The sequence below is a fragment of the Dama dama genome, chromosome 19, assembly GCF_033118175.1.
Source record: "Dama dama isolate Ldn47 chromosome 19, ASM3311817v1, whole genome shotgun sequence".
NCBI lineage: Eukaryota > Metazoa > Chordata > Mammalia > Artiodactyla > Cervidae > Dama > Dama dama.
In genome coordinates, this window is record NC_083699.1 from 45,826,835 (window position 1) to 45,848,122 (window position 21,288).

The window sequence follows — 21,288 nt, forward strand, 5'->3', positions numbered from 1 at the left end:
GATTCTCATGATATTTTCAATGGTGTGCCAATTCTTGAAACTGAATTACTTACTATTATAAAACTTGATATATTTCACTAATTAATTTATACTAGCACTAGCCCTGCTGCAAAGTCATTTAAATTCTAAGAGAAATTACAGAATCTTCCTTTTTCAATCTCCAGACTCATCCACTGAGCACCTACCACATGTATGGCAATCCCTGGCCAAGGGTGAATCTTTAATGCAGGTGGACCCCTACTGTAGACCACCATGATTCCAAGTCCACTGAGTAATCTTATTGTTTCTGACTACCCATGATGCTCATTTCTAGCAGAAACTTTATTGAACTCACTGACAAAAAAATTTCTCCTGTATTAAAAAAGATTAAATTCAAACATTAAAGAGAGCTGCAAAATGGAAAACAGTGCAGATTTTCTTGCTTTCTTTTTTTTTTCTTTTTTGGGTTTCTGGAAAATATATATTTGGGAAAATGTACTTATCTATTACTGCTTTAGTAAGTTAATATTCTTAAAGATCTATGTGGCAATAATAGATATAACCCACATAAACAAAATCTTCTTAGAGTTCACAATAATTTTCAAGAATGTAAAAAGGTCTGAGCCCTGAGATGGATGAGTGTTTGAGAGCCACTGCTTTAGACGTGGTTGACCTCTGCGGAACACGGTGCGAATGTTACCTCCCTCATTTCAGATGCCATGCCTCCAGTCATCTACCTGGTGGATAGCACAATCCTGACACGTGGCCGGTACTCAAAAAATACTTCCTGAGTGACCTGATAAAGAATTTAGCTATATAATGTTTACCTGATATGAATTAATAGGTAAGTAAAACAACTGCAGAATTTCAACTTAATCCCCCACATCTGACTACTGAAATCTCCTGATTTATGTCATCAAGAAAATGACCTATAAAAAACACTGATGTGTCCCTGAATGGGCACTCAAAGTTTCTCTACCTTGTGGTAGCCCTGAAGACAGGGCTGATGGTAAGTAGAGTCAGGGTTTTCCACAGAAATAAAATGCAAGAGTTTGACTACAAACACACACACACACACACACAATATACATTGGACTTGGTGCCATCATGGAAAAGAAGCCTCAGAGTTATCCTGTTTTTCAGAGGAAAATAAGTTTCATTATCATAAAAAACCTTTTAGGTAATTTAGTGACAATTTCTTCTCACACTAGGGTGTGATGCAGCTGTAAAAAAGTACAGTACTAGAGTCATCCCACCAATATAAGCCTGTTCCATCAAATCAATATGACCTGAGGTAGCAGTTGTTCTCAAGGGCTATACACCTGATGCCATAGATTACATGCAGAATGAGCAAATCCAACCTCTTTCCGTATAGAAAAGGTCAGCTGCTGTTGCCTGAGCCTGTAAGGTTTAGTCCAATCCTGCAAGGTTTCAAATGTGCATATGCCTATCTTCAAAGGGTAAGGCAAAGGAACTCTGCTCTGACACTGTCCCCACTAAAGAATCCAATCTGGGGTTCTTAACCTTTAATCTGTGGTCCTTCCTTAAATTCTGGCCTGAATCTCAGGGTCATCGCTCAGGATTTCCCACTCATTTTTAACAACCAAAACGTATAATTCTGACCCCCATTTCTCACCACCACCTAAAATATGCTTCTTGAGAAGAACTTCTTCAAATGCTTAAATGGAAGCGAGTTCTGCTTCCAACCAAGATGTACAAACAGAGACCAGACTAGCCATCCTAACTACTGGGTTAGCCAGAAAGTTCATTTGGGTTTTTCCGTAAGATGTTATGGAAAACCCAAACGAACTTTTTGCCAACCCAATAAAATAACAAAATTAATAAAATATCTAAAACTATACAGTTTTCAAGGAACTGGACATCAACCAAAATTGCTGTCCAGTCATTCAGTCATGTCCAACTCTTTGCGACCCCATGAACTGCAGTACACCAGGCTTCCCTATTCCTCACTATCTCCTGGACCTTGCTCAAACTCACGTCCATTGAGTCGGTGATGCCATCCAACCATCTCACCCTCTGTCGTCCCCTTCTCCGCCCGCCTTCAATCTTTCCCAACATCAGGGTCTTTCCCAATGAGTCAGCTCTTTTCATCAGGTGGCCAAAGTACTGGAGCTTCAGTTTCAGCCATCAGTCCTTCCAATGAATATTCAAGGTTGATTTTCTTTAGGATGGTTGGATCTCCTTGCACTCCAAGGGGCTCTCGAGAGTCTTCTCCAACACCACAGTTCAAAAGCATCAATTCCTCAGAGTTCAGCTTTCTTTATGGTCCAACTCTCACATCCATACATGACTACAGGGAAAACCATAGCTTTGACTAGATGGACCTCTGTCAGCAAAATAATGTCTCTGCTTTTTAATATGCTGTCTAGGTTTGTCATAGCTTTTCTTCGAAGGAGCAAACGTCTTTTATTTCATGGCTGCAGTCACTGTCTGCAGTGATTCTGGAGCCAAGAAAAAAACACTGTCACTGTTTCAACTGTGTCACTGTTTCTTTCAACTGTTGACAACTGTCTCACTCAACAGAAGAAACTGATATAAAAATGGGAAGTACCTAGGTGAGCTCTATAATTGTCCCAATTTACAAACTGAGTAATTACAGGATGCCAAAATATAAATAAAAAAGTAGGACAGGGAACCCAGGGGGAGCCCAACAATCTTCCTGAGTTGAAGAGATGAAGCTGGGAGTCTAAGGAAGTGCCAAAGTGACTGGGTTTGCAAGGCAGATTACCAGAGAAGAGGTGTGTACAGAGAATGAACACTAAAAATTTCCAAAGCAGGGACTCTTCTCAAGTCTTCAACTGAATACTGATTGGCATTTCTGTGTGAGAAAACTACCAAGACCAGGGAAAGCCATTCAAAAGGTTTTAGGGGAAGAATGCAGCAGGTTCACATGGGGGAGAGTACCTGTTCCCATCAACCACACTGGGAAACCTCATTAGTTGCATGGAATCAGGAGGACCCAGAGGGTTTTGCTTCAGTGGGCTTCCCTGGTAGCTCAGTTGGTAAAGAATCCACCTGCAATGCAGGAGATGCAGGTTCAATTCCTGGATCGGGAAGATCTGCTGGAGAAGGATAGGCTACTCACTCCAGTATTCTTGGGCTTCCTTTGTGGGCTCAGCTGTAAAGAACCCGGCTGCAATGCAGGAGACCTTGGCTGGGAAGATCCCCTGGAGAATGGAAAGGCTACCCATTTCAGTGTTTTGGACTGAAGAATTCCATGGGGTCACAAAGAGTCAGACATGACTGAGTGACTTTCACTTTGCTTCAGCAGTAGTAGGTTCAAACTAGCCCCAAACCAAAAGCTACTCTGGTCCTGCCAAACAAAACTTCTAGGACTTGAAAGAATAAAATTGTTTCCAAGTAAATGCTTCACAGAATACAGCCCAAGGAGATTTACAGGAATGTAAACTATCTAGTTACCATGTCTGCTATCCAATTAAAACTTAAGTCTTACAAAGAACCAAACAGAGACATCCCATAATGAAAAAAATCAATGGACAAAAGAGGACCTAGAACTGACAGAGATTAACAGAATTGGTAGACAAGGCCATTAAAATAACTGCTGTAACTGTAGTCTACATGCTCAAAAAACAAGAGGAAAGACTGATCATGTGAAGCAGACACATGAAAGATACAAAAAAATAACCAAACTGAACACAAAAGGTATAATGTCTGAGATGAAAAATATACTAGATGGAATTAACAGTAAATTGGATATTACAGGAAAAAATCAAAGAAGTTGAAGACAAAGTAACAGAAATGTCCAAAATTAAAAATTCAGAGGAAAAAACAGACTAAAGAGAGGGGAAAAAGCTAACATAACAGCATCAGTAAGCTGTGAAATGACCTCAAATACTCTGATATACATGTAAGGTAGAAAGGAACAAAAAATATGTAACTCTATAATGGCCCCAAAATTTCCAGATTATATGAAAAACTATAAACCCACAGATCCAAGAAGTTCAACCAACACTAAGCAAAAACATTAAGAAATTACATCAAGGCATATCACCATCAAACTGCTCAAAATTGTGATGAAAATAAATTTAAAATGACATTAAATTTCTTGCTAAAAACAATGCAGGTAAAAACAGAGGAAGATCTTTGAAGTATTAAGAAAAAGAAACTATGATGAGAATTCTATACCCAGCAAAAAAATATCTTCCAAAAGCAAAGGTGAACTAAGTTTTTTACAGATATAAAAGCTGGTTAAAAAGAAAAGAAAAAAAAAAAGCAAACCTACACTATAAAAAGTTAAAGGAAGTCCTCAGACACAGGGGGTAAAAAAGATAACTGATGGTAATACAGATATCTACAAAGGTCTGAAGAATACCAGAAACTGTAACTACGTGGGTAATTATACAAAACAACAACACAAAGAACATTGAGAAATGAAAGCACACTCTTATAAGGTTCTTAAGAAAGCAGAAAATGAATGGCAAGTAATACCCAGTATAAGCAATTAAGAGAGAGACTAAAATTTAGAGAAATAAATGAAATTAAAGAAAAAGACCTGGTTTTTTGACATCAATAAAATTATCATTTCTAGTTGCACGAGGAAGTCGGGGGGTGGGGGTGAGGGTACAAATTATCAATATTAGGACTACGGCAGAAGACATTGCGGTAGATTATGCAGATATCAGAAGGAGAATCAAGGAACCAACAAGCAACTTGATACAAACATACCAACTTTTCAGCAGGTCTGAACTTACTTCCAAAAAAAAAAAAATTTTTTTTTTTAAATCATTATGGACCAGGGAATAGCCATGAGTTGATAACTGCTAAAACTGACTTAAAAGCTGAGTGATGGTCCATTAGAGTTCATTATACTAATTTTTCTACTCTTCAAAGATGATACTATTCTTTCTACTTTTTAATATGTATAAAAGATGGATTGGGAGTTTGGGATTAGAAGATACAAGCTATTATATATACAATGGATAAACAACAAAGACCTACTGTATAACACAGGGAACTATATTCAGTATCTTGTGATAAACCATAACGGAAAAGAATGTGGAAAAGAATGTGTGTGTGTGTGTGTGTGTGTGTGAATAACTGAATCACTTTGCTATACAGCAGAAATTAACACAATATTGTAAATCAATCATGCTTGAATAATTTTTTTTAAAAAGCCACGCATCTGAGGAGAAAACAGAAGAAAATTTTCAGAGAACAGTCATTCCCGGCACCAAGGGATAAGATCTTGAGGACTCTACCTCTGAATCCCAAATCTACTGACTCAACGTATTATGTATCAGGTATTATCCATAAACTCTTACTCCTGGGTTTTGAATCTAATCCTTCTTCACTCTCATCTTTTATCCATTGCGTACAAACATAGATGCTCACTTGCCTAAGTTCTAATTTTTCAGCATAGAATATATTTGCAGATAAATAACATGCTTTTATAATTTTAGAAAAAAAATTACCATTAAAAATCAATCTTTTCATTAATTTCCTATACTCATAACTATTTAAAATATCTCTTGAGAGAGTACACATTAGTCCAAGATAACTACATTTTCATTTCATATGACCACAGCAAAAATACTTAAATGAGCTATTACATGATGCACTGCCTAGAACAATCTGAATTCACACTTTTTTAAACATAATTCTTAACCATATTACCTCATTACTCATCTTACAAGTGTTATTTCTCTGAAATTTAACTTACTTTTTAAGGCAAAGTTCTTATGTGTTACCAAGTTTTATCAAAGTTGAAACAGTAAAAATAATTTAAGTAATTCAAATAAAAAGTTTCTCTAAAAGTCACCAATTACTATCCTCCCTAGACATATTATACTTCAAAGGAAATTACCAAGATTTCACTTTTCACATAAACTTTTAGTAAAACCCCGTGAGACAACTGCAACAGCTTACAAATGAACATAAACATGCTGAAAATGTATAGTTAAATTTTAAAAATATGTACATAAATAGAAATCCCTTAACATTTTCTATGACATATCTATGAAGATAAAAATCTATATAAACATTTCAAAATAAATTACATATAAAGGTGAAAATACATGGTAAACCTAGTCTACTAATTTTCCAATTAAATATTTAAAGCTTTAATATCAAACTTCTAAAATCCACTGACTTACAGAAGTATAACTTCTGGTGGTTTGAGTGCATGTGTTTTTTAATCAAGTCAATTTCTAGACCATAAAAAAACAAATAAATTTTTCTTACCAATAGCACTATATCATCATTCCTTCCAACTGCGATATTAGCAGAACTTTCAAAAGCCAACTCTTAACAAAAAACAAAATAAAACTAAGCATAAAAATTCATTCAAACAAGAATTTTCTGCCTCGTACTTGTTTGAGTTCTTTTTGAACTGTTTTCAAAATGACTAAGACACTAAAATTCAGAATTTTTTAATGCACCAATTTTAAGTGGATTTTCAAAAGATACACCTTTCTGCCATCTGACTGCTACTGAAAAGCTCCTAATATTTGAATAAATCGCATCTAGCTAGTGTACTGAAGTCCCAATTCCACAGTGCATGACAAGCCTTGATGTTATCTAAACAGCAAGCAGCTTATAGGCTATTGTGCTTAACCAAACCCTTCCTTGCATTTACAATGAACCTGATTTTTTTTGTGTTGAGTAAAAACAGCAGCACAGGACAAAAGGAAGCTATCAGGAATAAATCTCACTAAATCTAATTTTTGTGAAAGTTAACTTTTTTCTACATTATATACAGTATTAAATCTAGAATAAGAGTCCGATCTCATTTCCTAAAACAGAATGAGTTGGCCTCAACAAGAACAGAAATCCCCAAACTTCAGGTATCTTTGCTTCAAACCTGAGTTTCACATGAGCTATAACAATATTATAAGACTATGTGTAGAGGGTTTTCTTTGAGGATATGTATGTGCCTATAAGATATGTATGTAACAATATTATAACAGTGTATGTGGCAGGTTTTCTTTGAGGATGTGTACATGCCTAAAATTCCAAAGTAGATAATTTTACAAGGTGATTTCATTAATGATCTGCCACTCAAGTAAAACCTCAAGCAAAGTATATTCTGAATAAATATTTTTAATTGTTTACTTCAGTTGGTATTTGCCAACTTCAGGGAGACTGGAGTTAAAAGAAATAAAAACATACTATTTAATGACCACAAAATCAAGAGTTAAAAAGTTCTCAAATGATACACTTCATAAGTCTGTAAACATGCACTTTTGAAGTCTTAAAAGTTAAAACTGCACTCAACTTTGGGGCTACCTTGTATTGTTGAAAAACAAAATGAATCATCCTACTTTATTCTGTAGTTCTAGATTTTTTTCCTTAGAATTAAACAAATCTACTCATGTTAAATAAAGATTTGATAAATACATCTTTCAAGATCACAAAGCAAAAGGTGTCATAAAAATCCTAAAGAATAAACAGCACAGCCAGCATTCTGAGTACTATTTCATTGTCAAATGTGTAGCATCCTCAGCAATTAAGATGACCTTCTGCAATTCAAAAGCAGTTCTACTGAAATAAAATGTGCAGGAGTCAACTGAAATAAAATGTGCCCTAACAAACATGAAATCTTTACTCACTGTACAACCTTAATTTTAATATCTATACAAATATTTGTGTAAAAAGAATTAAAAAATCTCAATCTCCCAACTGCAGTAACAAAATTGTGACAAGGGTAAAACTTAACACTCAAGTCAGCTCCTAACAATAAGAATGACATAATATAATTTAGTGAATACATGGAAATTTTACAAGGATACCAGCTAAATTTTAACAAAGCTCTACTCAATACCCATTTTATCACTTCCCATCTTGAACTTTCTCTTATAATACATGCTTTTGTTTCTGTGTTTAGGCTTAAGGAAGACCATTGTATCCAATATACACCAAACCAAAACTGTATTTACATTTGCAAAGTGCAGTCTTTGTATAACTTATTTTTTTGTAAGTTACAAAACAATGTGATAGCTTAACAAAATAAGTTATAATTACGAAAGGTAATGCAATTTTCTGTCTTAGGGTCAATTTAAGAACATTAAGAGTTCTAACTTAACCTGCACTATAGCATATATGCATACATTTTAATCATTTTCATTATATATACTATTTAAAGAAAGAAACAAACCCATTTATTCAGAGAAATTCCACGTGGTAAGACTATCATTACATAACATAATGGCTTTGAGTATTACAATCAACTGTATAGCATTTAATCAGTGAAAACTGGGAGAAGGCACCTTTGAACTGACAAATGGCATCTATGCTTCATTTTTATTATTTTAATTTACAAAGGAAATAAGTAAAATTAATCATTTACATACATAACTAAGTTCACATAGTTAAATAATTAAGTTTGTCTACTTAAAATGAGTTTTTTTTCATTTATTCAAGTTACTCTGATCTTAAAACTTTTATACTTCCCCTTAAATCTTCCTCATATATTCAACCTTCTAAAACTCCCTACTCAAGGAAAGTTTTGAAAGTACTATAATTGCTAGATTGATATCAAAATCTTACTAGTAGAAAGGCTCACTGTGGTTAAGACCAGTCCTAAACAGTGAATATTCAAAACTGGCAGAACCAAAAAGGCCTCAAAAGAAGACTGGCACCCACCCCTAAAACAAAAGGCTGAACAGACCTGTAAACTGGTGACATAGCTATTGGGGCAACAGGGTGTCAGGATGGGAAGGGAGGAGACTCCAGTACTCTTTGAATGCTCCTAACATCTATGTGCAATAATGTTTTTAAATAGATAAGGAAAGAAAGAAGAAAGACTGAGCATATGTACAGAATTCTAATTCTACCACACATGGCCACCTGTGGGCCTGAACCTGTGGGAACCTCCAAATGGTCTCATTAAAGCATTCCACTCTCTCTGCCTGAATAGCACTCTCTCACACTGTTATTTTACCCCAGACACGATAAAGTAGCCATTTTGAAGGTTCCCTTAACAAATTTATTTCAAGAAAGCTACAGTTGGTTCTTTTTATTTTTTTATTATTTTATTTTTCTATTTCCTCCTCTATTTTGGCTCCACTGAGGAAAAGTACTAACCAGAGATACAGCATAAGCAACAGCAAATTCTAAATTATTTTATCAAACTAATTAATCTATAAATCCTAAGTGAGCATATATGCCATGTTCGTTACTATATTAGGAACAGTAAGAGATATACACCATTATCCCAAAATACAAAAAAAAATAACAAAAACAGAAAGAAGAGTACAGAACTCAAGAGTCAGCTTTAAGTTGTTCTTAAATGTCGACTAATTCCCCATGAACTATTTCGCAAGTTCCTTCACCCAACTTGGTTTCAATTCCTCCACTAAAATGAGACAGTTGTAATAAGTCACGATTCATTCCGACCATGGAAGTTTCTGACCCCCTGAAGTACTGCCTGTGTATACAGTCCGCTGTTGCGCTCTTTCACCATTAGGTGGTGCTCCAACACAGGCAAGAAAGGCTGACAGTTTTCACAACTTTGACAAGGCAATTAAGTATGATTAAAGGTAAGAAATTTTATACAAAATTTTTTTAGTACCAATGCAAATATTAATATGACAAAGTAGGAGCTGCTCATAATACTGTTTCATGTATCTCAATGGAAAATAAGACACCACAATAAACATAAAACACAAGATAATGGGGAGGGGAAGGCAGATGTATTATTCCCTTCATACAGATTATTCCCCAATTCACACTCCTCTAAAACTAGAATTTAGGGTACAATGTTGTAGAACCAGGGAGGAGGGAAAACAGTAACAGTTAAAGAGCACATGATCCTACTGGAGAACAAGATAAGGTAAAGTATGAAATGATGTGATAAAACATTACTTATCTATTAAACTGGCAACAAAAAAAAAGCACCTTTATACATTGCTAAGAGTGAATCTATACTTGCTTTTTGGAAAATCAACTGACTATAGACGAAAACTTAAACCTCCTACATACTCTGATCCAACAATCCCAATTAAAAATCACACACGTACCTATACATGTATGTTATCACTAACCCTTTCTTCAAATTCCTTTCTGCATTGTTAGACTTCTGAAACAGAATATAAAAGTTTTGGATTTTTTTTTCCTTTGGGAGTGAGAATGGGTACTTACAAAAAATCTACTTGAAACAAATGATAGTATTTTAAACTCAGAAGAAACTGTATAGCATGGGCATTTAATACAATAGGAACTGACAAATCAAGAGTTCTAATAACTATGTAAATAAATCAAATTGTTTGAACCTAATTCCCCAAACTAAAAATTAGACTTTTAGGGTAAAGGGATTAAATGGTACAAACTATTATATATAGAGTGAGTTACAAGGATATATTGTACAAAATAGGGAATACAATATTTTATAATAACTATAAATGAAGCCTAATCTTTAAAAATGTGAATCACCATTATTTTACACATGTAACTTACATTATATTGTACATCAACTATACTTCAATTTTAAAAAGTTACTTTATAGAGGTGCGGTAAAGGTTTTCGTTAAGCAATATATCATGAATGTTTCTTCCATTTTAATGCAAATTACTGTTTCTTCTAAACTGTAATGCTATTAATCCAAATCCATAATAGCTTGTTTGACATTTCAATCAGCAATTTAAAAGGTGGTCTTTGAAATCTAGACACATTAATTCTAAGACTCATATTTCACATTTTAGCATAGGTACAACTGGGATATAGCTTAAATAAACGTCACTGTTGCAGTTGACAGTAACCCCAGTGATGCAACCATCAGTGCATGCTCCTAGGACAGTGTTTATAGCATTGTCATTTCAGCTGAGTAAAGTGTTTTACTGGCACTACAATGCTCAGTTTAAGTTGATGATTAAAAGTATTCCAAAAGACTACACTGTAGTTGAATATTAAAACATAAAGTGATCATTTGCACAGAAAAGTATCAAAATACAGCAGCAGAGGAAAGGAAGGACCAGGATTAGAAACAGTGTGTGTGTGGGGGGGGGGGGGGGGCGGACAGGGAAGAGTAGAGGGGAAAGAAAAAGAGAGGGGAGAACAGGAGAACTTTCCAGAGAATTATACTTCTAAATCTTCAGTATGTTAAGGAGTCACAAATGGACTACAGATTTGTTCATTTTTCTTATAACAACAAACTCCAAATAATTTTTCTTCATTAACTCAGTAGTTCAGCATGGCTCACATTTCATTCTTTCAAACATTATAAAGACTCAACCCCAAAGAACACAAAATCACCAGGAAACCATTCTGTACAAAAAACCCAATCCTGCAGATTCACAATTACAGTTGATAGGCACTTGCATCAGCTTTTTTCAATCAAGTGAATGTGGGAAAACCCACCTTACTCTTTTTTCTCCAATTTGAAACTTACCCATGTTGACTCAGCATGGGAAGGACCTTACATTTGCATTCAACAAACACTTCAATGATATGGAACTTTAAATTTCTGCTGGAGAGGATAACAGCCTTACTCAAGGTACAACTATCACAGAAATCTAAACTTCCTCATTTCCTATGGTCATTCTGTAATCCACTATTCAGGATTAAAGAAAAAAAATCAATGTGTTTGGGTACTACGTCAACTATAATAATACTGACTAACATTTGTAGAAGGATTTTTAGTGTCCAAAATATTTTAACTGGCATTATCTACTTTATTTACCAGCTTTCAATCAATATTGTCTTTTAAAGACTGAAGGAAAATAATCTTCACTTAACTAAGATTAGCATTTTGCACTTTCCCTAGAAAGCCAAGCATAGAATGACTTTATTATCGAAAAGCCTTACCAACAAATTAAGGGATGTCATGTAGATAGCACCATCCATTTTCCAAAAATTCATCTGAAAGCAACACATACTTGAAATACATACTTTCATACGGAAAACAGTGACTAAGTTCCCAAGACAGAGCACAAATGACCTTTTTACCTTCCATAATGCAGCTGAATTCTACTTCCTATCACACTAGCCTGGGTCTTGAGGCAAGTAGCCAGGTGACCAAGCCTCTACTTCCTCTGCCCACTTCTTAATTATTAATATTCCCCAAGCCTCCACTTCTTCTGCCCACTTCTTAGCCATTAATATTCTCTATGCTTCTGTCAGGGGTAAAGGGTGATACCACTGTCCCATCGACCATGGCCACCACCAATCAGTATTGTCAGCACTGCTCTCTCCCAGACCCACAGATTCAAACATATACTGACCACATTTTGCTAACACCCAAAAGGCTAGTTTCATCTTCCAAAAACCTGCTCTCCCACTTGCTGCCACTACTACCAGCTCCCTCTACTTCTTTAACAGATAGCCCCTGCCTCAAAAACCATGCCACGAATTTGAAAGTCATCCTAGACTCCTACCTATCCCACACCTTCTATATCCACCTGGGCTCTGTCTTATCATCTCTGCTTTTCTCATACTCACCTCCCCTATCTGCACCTGCATGCCTCAGCTCGGGTCCAGAGCCCTCTCCAGTCTCCCTCATTCAAATCAATAGAAGAACAAGATAGGATCATTTCTCTTTGTTTAAAATTTCCAGAGCTTCCTACTGTCTGCAGCAGCATTTCCCAATTGATAAAAGTCCCTCCAAAATTTTTAAGGCATTGCCTGCTCATATAAATTGAAGAAAAGTGCTGAATTAAAGTGAAGCAGCCTTTTCACTAGCAAGACTTTGGAAAGTTTACAACACACAATACTACCATGTGTTTGCCCTCCATAGGAAACTGGGGCAGAAGAGAGGCCTGACAGGGCTCCAGACAAAGTCACAACTAACTGGAAGACAAAATCCTCCGGAACCTGGCCCTGCCCAGCTGTCAACATCATCCTCCAGTCAACAATGGTTATTATTCACCTCCTACAAACCTTAATCCCATCTACACAGAACACAGCTTGCAGTTCCTCTAAGAGCCCTACTGATTCCTCACTCCATTCCTTTATATATGTTGTTCCTTCTGCAAAGAATGCCCTCCCCTACCTACCTTAGTCTGGCTGAAGAGCTCCTGCTAGTCCTTCCAGACCATGGTCAACAACCTCCTCTAGGAAGCTTTGATGACTCTCTAAGTAATGAAATTTTTCTTTTTTAAGTATGGAGTGGGCAGTGCGGCCTAGTACGCAGAGAGGCTGGCTCATGTCAGAGTTAAGAGTACTTCTGACTGAGTTTCCCTGCAGGGCTTCCCCATTGTCATTTCATCCACCCCTGCCCAGGAGCAGTAGGGGTGCTGCCGGCAGCTGCAGATGGAGCTGGTGCTGTGGCAAGCCCATGGATCACCCATTCTTCTTGGACTGAAAAGCTTTGTTTCTGTTCTAGAGACCACTGATGGTCAATTTTTCATTACTATGGACAGGGAGTCTCCCAACATGTTCATCAATGAACTTAAAACAGGGCCTTTATCCTAACCAAGTATTAGTATCTTCAAACCTAACCCCAGACCAATTGTTTGATTTAGGGAAAGGCAAATTGAGGAAACCAAGATTTTGCCAAAGTACTCTACTATTTCAAAATAAATCTAATAATACTATATTAGCATTCCAGCAAGAATCATTATGGTTGATCACTACTTCCTATTTCATAAAAAAGCATTTGTTGGAATGTTATGTCCACACATGCCAAGTACGTGCTACATTCTGGAGATTACAAAGATTACATTTCTAACCTCAAGAAGCCAAATCTAGGTTAGACAAGTAAGTAAGCAAACAAACATGTCACACAAAGCGGTTGCAGACTGCAGTGAAGTATGCACCACGGGAGCGCTGAGAGCAGGCGGGGCCCGGGGAGGGAGGAGAGGTGTGCGGGGACAGAGGAGTCTGCAGAAAAGGGCCAGCTCTCCCTCGATCCAAGATCTGACGACCTGACGGGTGAAGTTCAACGGGCAAACAAGCAGTACAAAGACCGGAAACCAGAGAGGGATGGAATCCAAGTAGAGGAATTACCACATGCAGAAGTGCTAAGGTACAAAATCTGAGAAAATGTCAGGGAATACACGTTGCCTGAACTAGCTGGAGCTCAGGACGGCCTCTGATGAACGGCTGGAAACGGAGCTTTAAAAGATGGCACGGAATCAAATTATGATGAAAGACCTTGTTTGATAAAGTTATGGATTAACTTGTATGTAATGAAGCTTCTGAACTTTTCTCAACTGAAAGAGACCCAAAGCCATGAGGAGGGGCCCACATTCCCAAAGAATACCATGTAAATGGGGTGCAGTGCAGCAGTTCTGAGCTCCCTTGCTAGGCTGTGTACCTCCAAGAAGGCAGACTCACTTCTCAGTGTATACCCAACGTTCAGTTCTGTGCTGGGCACCCACAGGATCTAACAGAGTATCCAACAGCTAGATATGCTAACACAATCTCAGGGCTCAACTAAGAAGCCCTAACCCAGCCTCCTTCCTTACTGCCTATAAAATCACAACTCTTATGCATTATAGTAACTGATAACTGCCACAACTTTTAAAAGAACATGCAGAAAGGTCATTCACTATGGGATGCAGAAAAAGGATTTGGGGGAAAACACATTAAGATGCTTTTGAACCTGACAAAATTAAACAGTTTTTCTATTCTTCTCACTAAAAACTGAACTGAAAACACCCATGGATCATAACAAGTATATTTTCACATCAAAAGAAGTCAGATAAAAATAGATTAAATAAATAAAAATAAGTAAATAACAAATAGATAAGATAAAAATCTATTTTAACTAAGAATTTGCTAGGTTAGTCTTTCAAGTAATTAAGTGCTACTTAGATCACCTGCCTGTAGTACTTTACATTTTACTTAGTAAACTGAATTATATTATGATAATTAGCAGACAAGTAAGAACTTCACCTCTGGTGCTTGGGGATATAATAAAAATAGAAAGGAAAAAATATTTGGTCCAAGAAGAACCAGTGACTCACATTTTAAAGAAATCAATCCAAAGGCCACAGAAATGAAACAAATGTCAAGCCCTCTTTTTAAGGAAAAGATGAAGACATATTTCACTAATCAGAATTTCTAAATAAGGGAACATAAAATCCTATTAAGAAAACATAATTAAACATATTTTTAAATTTTATAAATGTAGCCAGAAAAAAAATAAAATAGAATAAAATAAATTTTACAAATGTAGCCAGAGAGAGAAACAACAGGTTAACAGTAATACAGAGAAGGGGGGGGGGGGGCGGGAGGAGTGGCAGGGCAGGGACTAGTCTGAAGACACACCCAGTAACAATATACATCAAATGTATACTAGAGACACATGAAATTAACACTTTTTAGGATGTTGCTACCAAAGATGCCAAATCATGGTATTTTTCCTATTAACAGCCTGAATTGAACAGTATGTCATTATGGCCTGCTACTCTAGTTGAAACAAGCAATCCTCAATCACAATCCACACACTCTCTCATCACACACACACACAGAGACACACATGGTACGACTTGTTTTGATTATGTTAAACATTATTAAACTAACAATAGTGCAAGTTGCAAGTTTACAGTCGTGTCCGACTCTTTTGCGACCCCATGGATTGCAGACTACCAGGCTGCTCCGTCCATGGGATTTTCCAGGCAAGAGTACTGGAGTGGGTTGCCATTTCCTTCTCCAGAGGATCTTCCTGACCCAGGGATCGAACCCGGGTCTCTCACATTGTAGGCAGACACTTTACCGTCTAAGCCACCAGGGAAGTCAATAAACTAACAATAGTAATTTACCAATTACTGGGCCTCTTACCCTCAGAACTCTCTAGGTTTTAATACCTCCATTCAGCAAATGAAGAAACTAAAAACTACTTAAGTACAGAGGTAGTTAAGTGACGAGGCTGGAATTCAAAATCTCTTATGTGTGTAAGGTTCTGAGGTCACATTTTAACCAATATACCATGCCCTCTACTGGGGCATATGACTGTTAAATCTTCAGACACCATGACATTTCTTTAAAGAATGGGGTCTTCTTACTGTGCTACCACCAGAGTGATATTAAGTTCAAATACTTTAAGCTTCATGGAAAACATTAACAACTTATAGTTGTTTTAATACAATGCAAATCTTGCTCCTAGTAAGGTGACATTCACTCTTAAAAACACTGAAAGCAGCTGAATATCCACCTAAAACTACAAAAAGTGCCAACAGTGCCCCAGTAATCCCAACTTTATTCCTTAGCCCTTAATTATGCTAGTGTGTGGTATAAAACACCTAGTATAACCCGAGGGAAATAGATTTTCTAAAACACCTAATTTCTTTCTGTATTATTCACACTGTAGAATCACATCACACATGGATTTAATTACATCAATCCAATTATCTGTGCTGCAAGAAAAAAAGAAAAACAAGAGAGAAAAATACTCTAAATAACGGTGGTAGGATGCTTGCCCTCACATCCTCGTCCCAGAGTGAGCACGCAATTGAGACTGACTGCTGTTCCTCAGTCGATCCAAAGTCCAGTCACCCGTCGAGATTACGACTCCAGAAAAAAAGTCACCTGTACTAACAGCTGGGGAAAACACTAGCTTGTGAGAACTGAAAAACAGTACGTCGGTTAACCAGTTTTCAAACTGGTGCCTTCCTAAACCCCTTTTTCACGGGTAATTTTGACTACACAGGATTTTACCTTAGATGAGAATTTAAGTCCAAAGCTCCTACATAAAACTGGATTTCATTTTACTCAGGTCTTTAGAGCAGAAAGAAGATCCAAACATTTGTCTTTTATATAGCAGAGTAAGCTACCAATGTATTTTTCATCCTACTTCACAAGTGGGAAAAAGAGAGCAATAGGATGCTGTAAAGAAGCCATACTAAACACATGTGAGAGCTGTTCCATGACTTACTTTAAAATAAACAAAAGGTAATAGAAGTCTGCCAAATGATCAAAAGCAATCCTTTAAAGCTGGTTCTCAACAGAGGGAAAAAACAAACCCACAAACATCCACCAAGCTTTGAGATGTGCCATTACTACACAGTACAAACTAAAGACAAGGTGAAAAGAAGACCCAACCAACAGAAAGCTTCTCCTTTACCAACACGCGGTCACTTACCTCTCCAGACATCAGTTTCCTTTTCTATAAAAAGAAGGGACTAATTTAAATAACCTTTGACTGTTCAACATTATTATTTTCCAATCTCATACCTCCTTATTTCAATGTCCAACTCATAAATCTTTTGTGAAAAAAATAAGAAAAACTAAGTAAGAATCAATTAATCAAGTGTGCTAAGGTAGAACAGTTCTTCACTTCGCTACCAGCAATGGTGAGAAATATTTTTATTTAAAATTTTTGAGAAAGATTATATAGACATCAGCAAGTTTCACATCATATAATCATGAAATTCTACTCTAACTCACTGTTCTTGGAAATTTTATTTCTAACCTAACTAGTATCTGACTGTCAATGGCTTTTTTTTTCTGGGGGAGGTGGGGGGTTGCGGGGGGCATGGCTTGTGGGACTGAACCCAGGCCCCTGGCAGTGGAAGCACAGAGTCCTAAACACTGGACTGCCAGGGAATTCCCTCAACAGATTGTTTAAAAACAAGATCCACAGCAAGTAAGTGAAAGGGTTAAGTAGACAGAAATTTTGATTAAGAGATTGATTACAACTTACTTCACTCATCTCAGGTCACATGCAAAAAAAAAAAAAAAGACTTCAAACACAGAGTACTACTCCTTCCTGCATTCTCAGTTCATACTAGTTTTAGTGGCCTTTGGTGATAGAAGGGGTGAAAGATGCATTTCACCTGTAACTTCAAAGACATGTGCCTCTGGGCAGCTAAATTTTCATAAATCTGTAAGAACTCTTCCCTTGTGGAGACACCTTATGGTACATAAGTTCTTTTTAAATTTGGACAGTCTCTAAGTTTGTTATGAGTTAATGACTTACCATCTCATCTAGCAAAGGCCCCAATACAAGCCTTTGGGTTTAGGTATCATGAGGTCTGGTGTTAGGAAACAGGACAGTTGGTCTATGGAAACTCTTCAGCATTCCTCATCCTCAACTTTCCTCACTCTCAGACATTTGACACCTGGCCAACTCTCCCTTTCCTTCATTCCACGTTTTTCCTTTCTTACTGAAGATCAAAACATCATTTCAACTCACCATTGTAACAGAGATCGTTTCTTCCAATTACCATTTATTCATGACATTTCACATTGCCTCTATGTTTAATCTTACTAATACAAATATTTTTATCTCAATTTTATAATTACTAGTTACCATTAATTTCCCTTGTGGCTTCCCTTGTGGCTCAGCTGGTAAAGAATCTGCCTGCGATGTGAGAGACCTGGATTCGATCCCTGGGAAGACCCCCTGGAGAAGGGAAAGGCTACCCACTGCAGTATTCTGGCCTAGAGAATTCCATGGACTATATAGTCCATGGGGTCGCAAAGAGTCGGACACGACTGAACAACTTTCAGGTCACCATTAATTCAACATATTCTACCTTATAAATGATACTGACTTTTCCCCAGATTAAAAAGCCTAGAACCTTTTACTTTTTAACCTGAATGTTAAAATATGTGGCCCAATTCTGATCCTCTCTTATTCCTCTACTCTCAACAAATGAAGATTAAAGACGCTATAATTTCCTTGCACATTACCTGGACTAGTTAAGTGGGTCAATTAGAATACAGTTTTGATAACTACAGATTTACTCTCTCCAAAAAACCAGTGGTCTTCATTTCACACAGAAAAACTATGTTCCAAAACCAAAGACTAAATCTCATCAGCTAACTCTTAGATCCAGATTGAACCAGATGACCTATCTAGCACATTCAGAACACATTCCATCACTGGAACAAACCTTCTGAATATGTGTCAAGTAGATCTCAGACATTAGACTATGTTCCTTTAGCATACCACTGACAGTTGTTTTAAGAATGTTGTTTTCAGTAAGTGATAAGCTGCTAACTCCTATTCAACTTAAGATGCATTCACAAGGTCTCCCGCTTAGGTTACCCAGTATACCAGTGAACAGAAACCAGCTTTAAATGAACCAAGTAATCAATATCATTACAAAATTCTATTTCTGTCTCCTAAGATTTTAGAAATTACAATTCTCATTGTCATTCACAGGGATGAAGTTCCCATTTCCACCATCACCTAGACCAGTGGGAAAAGTTACAAAAGAAAGACAAAATTCCACAGGACACCCCATATCACTCATCACTACCCACTTCCTAGGATTGCCATCAATTTTAGCAATAAAGTATATTCACGTCTTGAAACTTTATACTCACAGTGGTTACAAAACCACCATACTAAACAAGCATAGCCAGATGCAGTATATGGAATGGAAGGGGGAAAAAAACTATTTACTATTTCCTTTACATATGCTCTCAGCTAGTCCTCAAAACTGTGATGTAAGTACTAGTATTCTCCTTTGTTAATAAAAAAAGAAAGAAAAAGAAGAACAGGGAAGTTAAGCAAAGTAACAGTATGATAATTTTAATAACCAGAGCTACCCCAAATAACACTTCCTGGACAAAGAACTCACCCCTCTTACTACATAATTGGACACGGAGTCAAACACTGTCAACTTTATTTTCAAAAGAAATTGCTACTTAATAACTTTATTATAACTGCACTACTTAGGATTCAAAGCAACCAGGATCAACATTTTTCTTACCCAATTCTCTGATCAAAAACAGGCTTTGTTGTTCTAATGTTCAAAAATCTCACTTAGCTGTCTCACCCTCACCTGATCTAATGGTGTCCAGACACCAAGATCCAGACACCAAGATCTATGTCCAGACACTAAGATCCAAGGATGTTTCTGTCAGAGCTATGGGGAAAGGAACGATAAACACCTGTTACAAAAGCTTTCCAAATTCGGAAGCTCTGAATTATTGTCAATCCCCAATCACTGGTGGTGCTGGAAAACTCTTGAAAGTCCCTTGGACAACAAGGAGATCAAACCAGTCAATCCTAAAAGGAATCAACCCTGAATCCTCATTATAAGGACCGATGCTGAAGAAGCTCCAACAGTTTGGTCACCTGATGTGAAGAGCCGACTCATTGGGAAAGATCCTGACGCTGGGATAGAAGGCAGAAGAAGAGGGCGACAGAGGATGAGATTGTTGGATGGCATCACCCATACAATGGACATGAATTTGGGCAAACTCCGAGACGGTGAAGGACACGGAGGCCCGGAGTGCCGCAGTCTATGGGGTCGCAAAGTCTCGGACACGACTTGGTGACTGAACAACCACAACAAAATCAGATTCCCTCGGTTCCCCGCGCCCGCAGAAGAAAAAGAAAAAACCAGGTCACACATCCACCAGAATGTGGAAGACATGGGGAGAAGGAAAAGCTATAAAGAGAGAGGTCACGGAAGTACTGGAGGAAAGGGCCCTAGGTGTTTCTAGAGTCGAAGTGAAAGGCCTTGGGCAAGTTGTTATGTCACTTTTCCTCTCTGGGCCTCACTCGGCTTAATGCGATGACTGGCAAGGCTACTACTCCGTGGCTTAGGACGAACTCAAGATTCCTCAGTGAGCACACGAGCAAACCCATCAAGCTCCCTGCCAATACTGCTACCTTCGATCTCACCATCTCCAGGACTTTCTAAAAGCGTTGAACCACCTCACCATCTCACTCCCAAACCCCAACACACTTGCCTCCCCAACTAGCGGCGTGTCCCAACCAGGCCTTCACACCCACAACGTGGAGCCCTTCTTCTCGCCTCACCTGTCCCAGACAATCAGCAGTCTTAGAGCTCCCCTCCTCACCCTACATAGACCTTCCCCGAAAAAAGATGCCCAATTCCGGCCCGGGGAGGCCGACCCCGAGCTCACCTGGGGCCCGCCACCCCCAACAATACCACTCCCCTCTTCCAACCTCCCACATCACCACCACCACCCGCTCCACGCCCCGTTCACCCTGCCCTCCGCCGTCTCGGGGAAGCTACGGCCACTCACCTGGCGCCCCCGCGCCGTCTCCCGGGCGGCCTCCCGTCCGGAGCTGCCAAAAGGCCGTGTGGGGCCGGGGCCGGGCTCGCCGCTGTAGCCGCCGCCGCCGCTTCACCTCAGCCCAGCCCCATCGCCCTCGGCCGGCGCCGGCGGCAGCGGATCTCTCGAGCCCGAGGAGCCGCCGCCGCCGCGCGCTGCGGCTCCGGGTGAGGGGAGGGAGGCGCCGCGGCGGGGCCCGGGCCGAGCCGGGCGCTAGGGCGTCCGCGCTCTCCTCCTCTGCGTCCGCGGCGGCTGCGTGCAGCCGGAGCAGGGCGAGAACAAGGGCAGACGACAGGGGGAGGTAGGCAGGGGAGGGGGGCGTTCTGCACTCCGAAACTGCCTCTCGCCTCCAGCGACGGAGCGAACCCCCCTCCCCTCAGCGGTGGCGCCTGGATCACGCTGCGGGGAGAG

General features: G+C 38.4%; 1 protein-coding gene across 4 annotated transcripts in view; it reads right to left on the reverse strand.

Annotated features, from left to right (window-relative positions):
- ATP13A3 (ATPase 13A3) overlaps positions 1 to 20,992 on the reverse strand; it is a 77,315-nt gene extending 56,323 nt beyond the window's left edge. For all 4 annotated transcript variants that reach the window (XM_061166846.1, XM_061166848.1, XM_061166847.1 and 1 more), the window contains exon 1: positions 20,848 to 20,992. The gene's annotated coding sequence lies outside the window, so the exon portion shown is untranslated. The remainder of the gene's footprint in view (positions 1 to 20,847) is intronic.
- Between the last annotated feature and the right edge of the window lie 296 nt (positions 20,993 to 21,288).